At 45.9% G+C, this 11905-nt stretch overlaps 1 long non-coding RNA gene across 3 annotated transcripts; it reads right to left on the bottom strand.

Annotated features, from left to right (window-relative positions):
* Positions 1–445: 445 nt before the first annotated feature.
* LOC113591682 lies at positions 446–10981 on the bottom strand. 3 transcript variants are annotated; one of them, XR_004776459.1, is made up of 4 exons: positions 10535–10981; positions 4120–7119; positions 3471–3615; positions 446–1815 (listed from the first exon to the last, which is right to left on the bottom strand). It is a non-coding gene; the product is annotated as an uncharacterized LOC113591682 (long non-coding RNA). The 3 variants fall into 3 exon arrangements; XR_004776460.1 differs by having other exon boundaries at positions 446–1798; XR_004776461.1 differs by having other exon boundaries at positions 5028–7119.
* Positions 10982–11905: the final 924 nt, after the last annotated feature.

The following is an 11905-nucleotide window of genomic DNA, read 5'->3' as shown; positions in this document are numbered from 1 at the left end:
ACAGAAAGAATAGAGAACGTGCGTAGTTCCGTTGGACTGCCATCCCAGTGCAAGGCATCTGTCCCCCGACTGTCATCGGTATGACTGAAACGCTCTTCAAAGTAAGCCTGGAGTTTCAGCTCTAACTGCTGATTAAGAGCGCCTAGGTTCACGGAAAGCGTTGAGTGTCAAAATATTCGTCTGCTTGGTACTTTTGCCGTCGTTAGTTTTAGCGCCAGCCGACAGTAAACGTTTTCAACTTGAAGTCTCTTGGCTCTCTTGGTTGTGTTTTTCTCAGGAAAAAGTCATATAAAAGCAGTCTAACATTAACCTTCTGAAAAGATAATTACAGCGTGGAGATCGAAACCTATATGTTATTTAAGCAATACAACACAACGCGGAGAGTTTTATGACCAAATATGAGCCATGATATTATTTGCAATAGCACATAATCTTTAGCGTTCAATAGTTTTTATTCAGTAGTTGTACAAAATAAACACATCAAAGAAAGGAAGCCCATATGTTTTAATAACAATTTAATATTGGCTATTTCTTACGCCATAAATAACTTGTTACTATGCAACAGTAACAATTGCCTGCCTAACGTGGTACAAAAGCCACGTGGTTTATATAGGACTGCCAAGGAAAAGTTAATTTGAAATACAATGTGAAAATAAACAAAGATGAAGGGGGAGGCAAATGACTAACAGTAAAATGTATTAAGAATTAAAATATGGAATTGAGTTGTTTATTCGGTTTCTTCTGTTATTTGTGCATGTTAGTTCACAAACTGCACCTCAGTTCATTGTGCAGTTAGCAAAAAAAAAACTAAGTGTGTTTCTCTAACTGCTGTTACGGCAGTCGACTATAAATGCTTTCAACGTAATAGCAGATTCAGAATCAGTTGTAAAATATATAAATAAATTGGACTTTGACATGAAAGTCACCCACTGTATTCATTTCCCATTTTGTATATGCGCAAGTAGGCCAGAAACCATGTAAGGATTCGGTGCGTAAAGGTAGTAGCAAGGTCAGTATATACAGACTGTGTATGATACATATTTGGTGTGAAAAAACCCTGTGTCGTTACCACAAATATTAGCTAGCAGTGTTGGAATGCTTCTCGGCTAATCAAATGGCGACTTTGGGATTGTTGTACAATGATTATATATCTGGAGGGGGGTTGAGCCCCTTGACTGGTGTGGGGGTTGCTAAAGTTTGGGAAGATTAATCTGTGCTGGATTAATAGTATTTACAGTCGTCCTCCTCACGCTGTCAGATACACCCGTGTCATGGAAAAGCCAGCAAGTCCTCAACGCTACTAGCTAACATCAAAAAACCTGGATGAAACCCACCACTGGAAATAAGTACCTAATATAGTGGGAAACTAGTGGGAGACTGTCACTGTCACTTGCCAGGTGTTTTTTGTTGTGTTCACTATTAACCACCTTGTGTGGATCACTAACTTAGCTAGCTAGCTACCTGCACAGGTACAGGGGGGGTGTCCTGTGGTGACACCTCACGGAATCAACCCCCCTGTTCTTCACAACACTGCGAGCCTGCTGCGGTGTCCCTGTCCTGACGGGACGCGGGCGGAGTTCCAGAACGCGGCTCTGGATCGGTCTCCGCTGGTGGTCTGTCCGAGAGCTGTCCCGCTGACCGTGCCCGCTGGGTGTTCCGCAGCGAGGCCGGTCTCTGAATGGACGCGGCGAGGACTACAAACCCCAGGTGTTCTTGGTGTGTCTCTCAGAGCACTCCAGTTAAACCTGCACTGTCTGAGCTTTGACACTTGCTTGGTCTTTTCAGGACAAAGAAAATCCTTGTAGAAGAAGACAGCTGAGTGAGTAAAAAATAAAATGTATATATATATATATATATATATGAATGATGTCAGTACTTGTCATATACTGTCAATAATAATGTCAGTATAGATATTGTAAATGAGTGGTAAGCAAAGTACCTCCTCCTCACACACACACACACACACACACACACACAGAAATATAGAGACATTTTAGCAGGCCATGTAAGCATCCCGGCTGGCTTCCACCCCTGCTGCTTTGTGAACAGTGTGTTAGCTTAGAATACTAGTGTAGAATAAATGATAACGAGGGCCCTACTGTTCTCTTCCCATAACCCTATGACAGTTATTCAGGCTGCGTCTCATTTCGCTCCTGTCCTCGTTACGGAGTGTTCGCTCTCTCTGCCAAAGTGGCAGAACAGAGGGCCATAGCGTGAGGCGGGCGCAGAAAGGGCATGGAGATGTTAACCTCAGCCCCGCGCCATAGCAGCGCTCTCCTTCAGAGGGGTCTCGCGGGATCATTTCCACCCTTAAGGGGGTACAGGGAGTGCAGCGAGATGTGAAAAGAAGCCCTTTGTGTCGATTCACCCGCTACGTTTTGCAGTCTCGCAGGCATTCACCTCTTCAGAGCCGCAGGTCCAACGGCAGGACAAGCGAAGAGGTTCGAGGGTAGCCTGAGCTTCGCAATAAAGGTGGAAAGGAGATTACAGAGGGTCAAAATGAAATCGAACTCCAAGAATACTTCCCTTTTTCCCCTACTCTCTTTCTGTGTGTGTGTGTGTGTGTGTGCGTGTGTGTGCGGTGTGTGTGGTCTGTGTGTGTGTAGTGCGTGTGTGTGTGTGTGTGTGTGTGTGTGTGTGTGTCTGTCTGTGTGTGTGTGTGTGTGTTGTGTGTGTGTCTGTGTGTTATGGAATCAGAAAGTGTGAGAGTCAAGCTTGGGTTCAGAAACGAGAAGATTGCACCACTAATTCATCCAGTGAGGACCTCGGAAAAATATTTCCATCATCGCATAATCTATCTTCAGATTTATAAGGCCTTTGATATTCAGGCGGTGGGGTTGAAGGAGATGGGTGGGGAGAGAGAGAGAGAGAGAGAGACTGAGGGCTGATCTTCATCAGTGAGGAGCACGATGACGGCTCCATTACAAGGGACTGGATACCAGCGGTTTGATCCACCGGCAGTCAGCCGTTCCACCAACCCCCTCCTCTCTGCCCGTGGTTTTATCAGCACAGACCACGCGTCGATTCTCCACACCACAGGCAGAGAACGCCGTCGCATCGACCCGCGGCTCAGAGTTAATAAGCGCTCTGCCCGAGTCCGGCTCACGCCGGCCGATGTGACCACGATGATCCTTAAACTGCTCTAGCAAACATCAAACCGCTTAATTTCACATAGGCTTCCAGTTCTGCAACGCTGGGCTCTATTGGCAGTATTAAACAATACTGAATCGTGATCGATCGACGCGTGAACGTTGCCTAACCCCGCCCAGGAGTCCAAGCAATTGGAAAAACAGCACGGCAAGTCTGAATGGCCTTTCAGAGCATCAGGTGTCAAACAAACCGAAGAATAAACCACAGCTTTGTCTTTCTCCAGGACGTTAGCGTACACGCTGCTCCTGGCTGTAGGAATTTTGTGAAAATGTAATTAAAATGGCCTAGAAAACAAAGAACAAAGGGAATGAAAAGCTCACCGTTCTCCATCTTCCACCCTGTTTCATGGTTCTTTGAATCCGAGACAAATAAACAAGACTGGCTTTAGGAAGACGAGGGCGAGACGGCTCTTCGGCTAAGCTGAAGGGTGCTGGGGTTCAGTGCCACACTGTGAGCCAAACAGGCCTGCAATTAAAACAATTCACATAGTGATGGCTGCAACACAGTTATTATATTCCCCCCACTGCACACACACACACACACACACACACACTACAACACACACACACACACACACACACACACACACACACACTACACACATACACACACACACACACACACACTCACACACCACACATACACACACAACACATACACACACACACACACACTACACACACATATACACACACGTATACACACACACACACACCACACACACATCACACACACACAACACACACATATACACACACACACTACACACATATACACACACACACACACAGACACACACACAGACACAGACACACACACACACACACATACACACACACACACACACACACACACAGACACACACACACACATACACACACACACACACACACACACACACACACGTATGAGTATGTGATGCAGAGAGGGGGCTGCCTTAGTTTTTTTTGAGAACCAATTAAACTGCACCCATGTTGAGGTTAGACCGTTGCACGATTGGATCGTGTGGCCGTGCGGTTGAGCGGAAGGTGTCGGGGTCATTGAAGAAAGCATGCTTACGGAGCCTGAAGATCACACCAGAGGTCACATGTCAGAGACTTAGAAGTATGATAGGAGAGTTTCAGGAAACAAAAATGAAATAACAGCTCCTGCACTTAATGAAAAGCTTCTGTTATTTTTTTTTTCTTGGAGTAATGAAGTGTTATTTAATACAGTAGCAGCAGGGTGGATGGTGGGTTGGCTCCGATCCTCCGATCCTCTCCACCTCTGCCACAGGGAAGTGATCGCGTGTATTAATAATTGATTTCCCTCAAAAAGCCCGCTCGGAGCGAAGACGCTCCAAAGAGCCCTCGCGGTCTGTTTTGCGTTTTATCTGCGCACACGGCGTGCTTGAGCTCAGAGCGGGAGCGGCGCAATCCCCGGGCTCAGATCCAGTCCAGTGGCCTGGCCAGCCCCCGCCTCCTATTCGATCGAGGCTAATGGATTGGCCCCAACTCCCGGTGCTCCGGCGTTTGTGTCCGGACGGCTTTGGCGGTTTTATTCATGGCAGCAGGACTGTGTTTTCTTGCTGCTTGGCTGGTAAAGAGCCGGTGGCTCGGCTGTCGAGCCCTGTATCACTCACACCTGTAACAGACTGCGGGATTCACTAAAACATTCATGTTCGTGAATAATTAAAGTTTGCTAAAGGGTTTTGGGGCGGCGGCCAGGGAGGGGTGGGGGAGTTAATATGAATATAAAGCATTTAACAGGCCATTACTGTAATGGACATCGTGTCTGGATTAAGTGGATACATTAAGAACTTAATATACCTTGCCCGGAAAAGGTGCGTGTGTGTTTTTAAAGGAATGAGCTTAAAATTGCAGCGATTTGTTTCTCACCTAATTGTTGGGGTAGGCAGCCAGAGGCGGAGCCGCGTGGGGTGAGAAAGGAGCTGGAACGTACACACTCGCATATCCAACTGACCCTGGACAGTCCAAACTGACAGAGTCAAATGAGCTTTGCCCAATAAAATGGAAGCAACAATCCTGTAATGTGAATGTTGATGTGCGTGAGAAGCAGCTGTCCGCCTATATGTGTGTGTGTGTGTGTGTGTAAATATATAATTCCCCCATGCTGAGTTACACTGCTGAGTAGCAGATTAAGTGAGCACACCAGTGCCTGACAGAATTTCCAAGGTGAGGAGGTCATGTGATTAATGAAATCATCTCGCCCTTCTGGTCCCTGAGTCACGCTTAGGACCACCATATTATCGAACCCTGTAAGCCAATCCTCGGATGGAGCTCAACCTATTTCCCTGTATGTCATCATGCAAGACCCAATCGGCAAGCCGAAGACCGCTGACCTCAGAACGGTGACCTCAAAACGCAGCGGAATCAGCGCAGGTATGGGTGTTCCGTCCGTGACGCAGGTGTGTTAATCTCTTAAATCTGTTATCGTTCGGCTTGCGTGAACATACTAGACTCCTGGTTAAATATTGCTTCTGGATTTTTCTTGTGGTTTAGTAGTTTAAAAGTTTATAAGCCCTAGTTTGTAAATCCCTATTCACATGAGCATAAAATAATGTTGGCTCTGGCTCTTATGGTGTCTGGTGTCGGACTCTCAAACACAGAGGTGTCCACCTCTGCTCCTGAAGGTGTAGCCTTTTTGGAGAGGGTAATTCAAACCCTGAGGAAGCCTGCCTACAAATCTGGGACAAAGACTCTTCATTTAGCTGCATTAAGGACGTTAGGACGTGGTCTCAGCGGTGCAGTAGATCCACAGGAACATGGTGTTTTGTAGATGCAGGGGTAATGACACAGCATTGGTGCAGCTAAAGATGTCTATCAGTTACACAGTCCTCTACTCACCACGAGGGGATAAGGGAGATGCTGTTACAGGCAGCTCTCTCTCTCTCTCACACACACACACACACACACACACACACACACACGTCTTCCAGATGAACTGCCCTGTCAAAGAGACTACGAGTGACATCGAGGGGCATAAAATGCAAAAGAAATGAAGACATAGTCGTAATAGTGACAAGCTGCCAATAAACAGCTAAGATGGAAGAAGACAAGGAGATTGGTGAGATGTTCCCATCTGAGGGCATTCTGAAGGAGAAGAAACAAAAGCGCACGTCCAGGATTTCTGTGTAGAAACAAATCACATATAAATGAAGTCCTCTAAAGCCGAATGTGAATCAAACAAAAATGATGGCTATTTAAATCACGAATTCCCCTTGGCCCTCATTGTCTTGCGCATCTAAAGTCCTGCAGTAAAAACATGTAATCACTTCCAGAATATTCCATTCCTGGCAGGACAAATGGGCCAAAGTCAGTTGTCCTGGCCAGGTAGGTTCGCGAATAGGTGTTATAGTGAACTGGCTAATGCAGTCATTGCTAGGCCAGCAGAATGGAACTCACTTGCAAAATACTTATATAGTGTTTGGTCAGAGTGTGTGTGTGTGTGTGTGTGTGAGAGAGAGAGAGAGAGAGAGAGAGAGAGAGAGAGAGAGAGAGAGAGAGATTGATTGATTGATTGATTGATTGGGAAAAAGTATATAAATTGCAGGCTTGCAATCCATCAGCGGGTCCCTAAATAAAAATTGACTATTTATGCTGAGGTCTTCCAAGACAGAACATTTCAGCAAGGTCCATCTGCAGCAGAGAAGCTACAGTTGCATCTTAACGAACTGGAGAACATGGAGAATGAAACCAACCTGAATAGCAACATCTCCCCACATACACAGTACAATAATAAACCTGAACAATGAACCAGTTAAATAATGCTGAAGGAAGTCTGGGAGGGATGGATGGACGAACCAGCTGGTCCCGAGTGGGACGTGCAGTTTCCCTGGCCCGAGTCATTCCACGTTCTGATAGTTGAAATGTTCCAGACGTGTTACTCCGGGGGTGAAGCACCTCAGGTGGGTGGCAGCATCATAATTGGTCGTGATGCGCTCTGAGCCTGCGGCACACCTGCGCCTGCCTGCAGAATGCAAAGACACACCCGTGAGCACGCCTCATCGAAGCGAGCCGATTGGCTGGATAGGTGCTGACCACGGGTGCTGATTTGTCAGAGTGCAGCTCTGACGTGCTGCACGTGATGTAATGAAAATGGGCTGGTGGCCCCTTCTTCTTGGGGAGGATCTATGCCCACCCGTCCCATACACACACATGCACGCACACACACAAACACGCACATACACATCTTGGGCAAGTCTGTAAAGTCCATAAACTACTAACGGCTCTCATACCTCCACTCATCTGTGACCTCCAACTGGTGTGTGTGTGGGGGGGGGGGGGGGTGCATGTGTTTCTGTGTGGGTGGCTTGGTGAATCATGACGTACGAGCTGAAAAATAGCAGTAGCTGTAAAGTAAACAGACGTGGGCATACACACACACACACACACACACACACACACACTCTTACACACACACACACACACTCACACTCACACACACACACACACACACACACACACACACACACTCTTACACACACACACACACACAAACACACACTCACACACCACCACACACACACACACACACACACACTCTTACACACACACACACACACACACACACACACACACACTCACACACACACTCTTACACACACACACACACACACACACACACACATGGGGTGGTTTTGTGTGGATGGAACCAATGCCTCTTGTATGGACACTACAGGGCACTTCATCCATCTTTCTGAAAGAGAAGGTACAGAGAAAGGAGCTAAGGCACTCTCTCTCTCTCTCTCTCTCTCTCTCTCTCTCTCTCTCTCTCTCTCTCTCTCTGTCTCTGTGTCTCTCTCTCTCTCTGTGTGTCTCTCTCTGTCTCTCTCTCTCTCTCTGTCTCTGTCTCTCTCTCTGTCTGTCTCTCTCTCTCTGTCTCTCTCTCTGTCTCTCTCTCTCTCTCTCTCTCTCTCTCTCTCTCTCTCTCTCTCTCTTCTTCTTCTTCTGTTGTGAAATGAGAGTGTTCCATCATCCTGCACTGAGTTCTCGACATAGGCCAAAGGAGCAAGCCAGGACAAAACTGTGTGTGTGTGTGTGTGTGTGTGTGTGTGTGTGTGTGTTGTGTGTGTGTGTGTGTGTGTGTGTGTGTGTGTGTGTGTGTGTGAGAGAGAGAGAGAGAGAGAGAGAGAGAGAGAGAGAGAGAGAGAGAGAGAGCGACTCAAACTCTAGGCTTTGGTTTTAATAGATACTACAGTAGATATAATGTATCTGACATGTATGAATATGTACACATTCTGTCACTGACCTTTATTTAGTAGTGTTTTATAGGTACTTAACATACTATACAGGTGTATAGGAGTAGTGAATAATTAGCATAATTCAATTTTATTTTATTAACTTTATGTTAATCATGCACTATATTCTTACATAATATATAGAATAAAAGTGTTGCTCTCAAAGCATTTGTTTTGGCATGCTCAAATCAGATTAATTTATCATTTACATACACCTGTATGTAAATATGTATGTATGTACACCATATTTTGACATGGACGGTGTTCAGATGCATCGTGGCGTCACAGCTGAGTCACGTGGTCACAGTATCCCCGTGGGCCGCGCTTTCCCTGCTTGTGGGCACGTGGGTCATCGCCGAGCGTGCCATCATTTGGGTTTGTTTCTTTAATTAGGTAACAGTTTGGTTTCTGGGATGGATTAGGAGACGTACTTAATGACAGCGCGCTTAGAAATCGAGTGAATGAGGCGCATGGTGTATGAGAGCCGTCCGGAGAGGTGCTGTCACGCCATGCGTCTCGCCACGTTTCCCCTGTGCGCTACTCGCGCTTCACTTTCAGGAGCAGACGGCATCTTTGCTTTCTGTTTTGCGGACATTCATTTTAATTAGATTTCGAGGACGTCACTTTCAGAAACACGCATTTTAATTTAATCTAATTATTTCAGGCACCAGACTCTATCCATAACTGTCAGTCTCGTAAACACGGGGTCGACCGGCAGAATTCACTTTAGCTGCGGGAGAAAGCACAGCGCGGCTGGGGTACATTTTCCTCTCGTCCTCGGAGTGGAGCGGACTATAATTCAATGATATCAGTATTTCAGCATGTAGAGTTCTGTTATGTATCCTTGTTCCGTAGAACACTAATAAACCTATTCAGTTACAACAGATATAAAAAAGAAGAAGAGAATTGGATTGACTGTACGTACTAGCAACTCAAGTTAGGTACTGCTTCGGGTCTGTAATAATTTGAGTCGAAAATGAAATTATAAAGCTCAAAAGTATGTAAAGAAATGGAAAGGATTAAAACAGGATTATAGGTAGCTGATCAGTCCTGACTCTACTTCCTGCTGAAGTTAACCAGCTCCCTGGGAAATTCTCCTTTATAAGAGACCTCCTTCGATCTACTAGTTACGCAGTTTTCACAGTGTACAACAGGTCTGCTGACTACCAGCATTGTCTGGGGCCCCAAATCATCAGATCTGGCCATAAATTCTAAACGTCTAATGTAATTCCTAATGAGAGCAGCATAATTGTATAATAGTGGTTAGTGGAGTTGTTGGTCTTGTTGTTTATGTTTAAGAATTAAGAATATTAATGCATAGAGACAAAGATTAAGTTTCCATCCGGTAAATCCATATACCGGTATAATGGGATATGGGAATTTGGTTTCCTATTCCCCGCTCCCCAAAAGGTCTGTGGCGCATTCATATCCCTCTGGAATCATGCCATGCGGAATTCTGAGCGACGTCACTTAGACGTGGACACGTCCTTGCCTGTTCTGTGTGTTTTGTTGTAAGTACCAGGCCAGTGAATGTTGAGAAGGGGAGGCACACGGCTTTACGCAGGGCAGGGGCAGACGGCCTCCCGTCAGTCGCACGCCCGCGACGCCAACTTGAATGTCTGAAGGCAAATTTTCATTTTACGGCCCGTCGGCTTTCTGATCCGCACCAAATGAATGCAGCCGCAAACAAATCTATCGGATCCAACATCAAAACAAACCACGTCGCCTGCTCCTGTGAGTGGAGCGAGACAGGCATGAGAAGGGAGGGGGAGAGGGGGGGGGGGGGGGGGGGGAAGTGTAAAGAGCAGTAAAACCGAGAGAAAGTCTGGGGTAAAGTGGATATCTATCAATGAATTAGCCGAATACTGAAGGGTACAGAGGTTAGAGAGGCCATTCTAAATAACTTATCAGTTTATATAACTTAAGAATGCACATCACACATCAGCAGTGAAACTGCCGGTTATTTATAAACCGAAGCTGATGTTATAGGCATTTGTGGGGATTAAAATGTATTCGTTTGGTTTATGCGGGATGATTGAGAGATTAGTCGACCTCTCTGAGGACCCCCCTCTCTCTTCCTGTTATGGAATAAATAAATAAATAAATAAATAAACAAACAAATAAATAAATAAAGTGTTCTCTTACGTCATCTTTAAGAGCCGCTGACGCTGAGGTCTTGCCACGGGATTCCTCGCGTAGCTCCGCGTCTCCGCGGGGGACAGACGCTCGTTTGCTACGCGCGGCGGCCAAACTCGCTCGAAAACATCCGTACAATTACGCGCGCCGTTCCGGTCCACTCTTGTCCCTGCCGAGACCCAGCACGAGGACCGTTTAAAATGGCCGGGGGTGGGGGAATATGTCGATGTCGATGTCGATGTCGTGCCGAAGGGCTTTTTAACAAAAAGAAAGGTCCCCGGGGACGGATGTGACGGCTGATTTTGCGTCCGTGCGCCAAGTCTTTTTTTCCCCAGTCTCTGCACGTGTGCAGCTGCGAGCGCGGTTGGGTGGCCTTGGACGGCGAGGGCGTGCGCCGATTCCTGGCAGAACGAGCTGTTGGGGTCTTTTGAAATAATAAAACCCCCACAATATGTCGCCGGTGTTGTCCTCCGCCAGTATTGTTAGACACTTTTCGTGTTCTGAAGAAGAAAGCTGGTAGTTAATGCACGTTATAAGGAGTTCTTTTCCCGTGCGTATTTCATTTTTATTTTTGAATATTATTAAGAATTTCATTTTAAATTCAGCCTTTAGAATTTCATGCTCATTGAACCTTTCGATTTTCAGTTGGTGCCAGAGCAGAAGCAGTTATGACAGGAAGTACACCATTTCGCTCCTTTTATCGTAGCTATTTAAGTCAGAACGTTAGGAATTGTAACTTATGACTCCAGTGGAAACAGGCCTGAGAGTTTGTCATGCAATTCTTATATCAATAAGCAGTAAGTAATATACTTCGCCTGCTGGCATAGCTAATGCTGTAATACTAGTCGGTCAGAAGTGAAAGTGAGAGAACTTATCCTCACGCATGCGCACACACACGCACACACACTCACACTTGAATCTGTCACTTCCAGCTTACACAGATGACCAGCACTAAATGAAACCCTCTTCCTTCCTGCTCTTGTTAATTTCCCTGCAATTCAGTGCACAGAGGAATAAAAAAAACATGGGAGCAGCTCCAGAGGTGTGTACAGGGGAGCGCAATCAATCACTGATGCTTATACATGTAAATGGAGTTCATTACTGCAAACGGAGATAGGAATGAGAGTATTCTGCTGACTACAGGAATTTATTTTCACAAAGAGCTGGGCTGGTTTTATCGTTATTTTTCCCTTGATGAGTTGTTCCATTAGTGCTCTCTCTCTCTCTCTCTCTCTCTCTCTCTCTCTCTCTCTCTCTCTCTCTCTCTCTCTCACACACACACACAAAGATAGATAGATAGAGTGAGAGAGAGTGTGTGTGTAAAAAAGTGAAAAAGTTTACTGTGTTTGCTATGTGAAAAGTGCAAATGTGTGTGTGTTT

Source organism: Electrophorus electricus, chromosome 9, assembly GCF_013358815.1.
Source record: "Electrophorus electricus isolate fEleEle1 chromosome 9, fEleEle1.pri, whole genome shotgun sequence".
Classification (NCBI taxonomy): domain Eukaryota; kingdom Metazoa; phylum Chordata; class Actinopteri; order Gymnotiformes; family Gymnotidae; genus Electrophorus; species Electrophorus electricus.
This window is presented reverse-complemented; position numbering and strand designations above follow the sequence as displayed.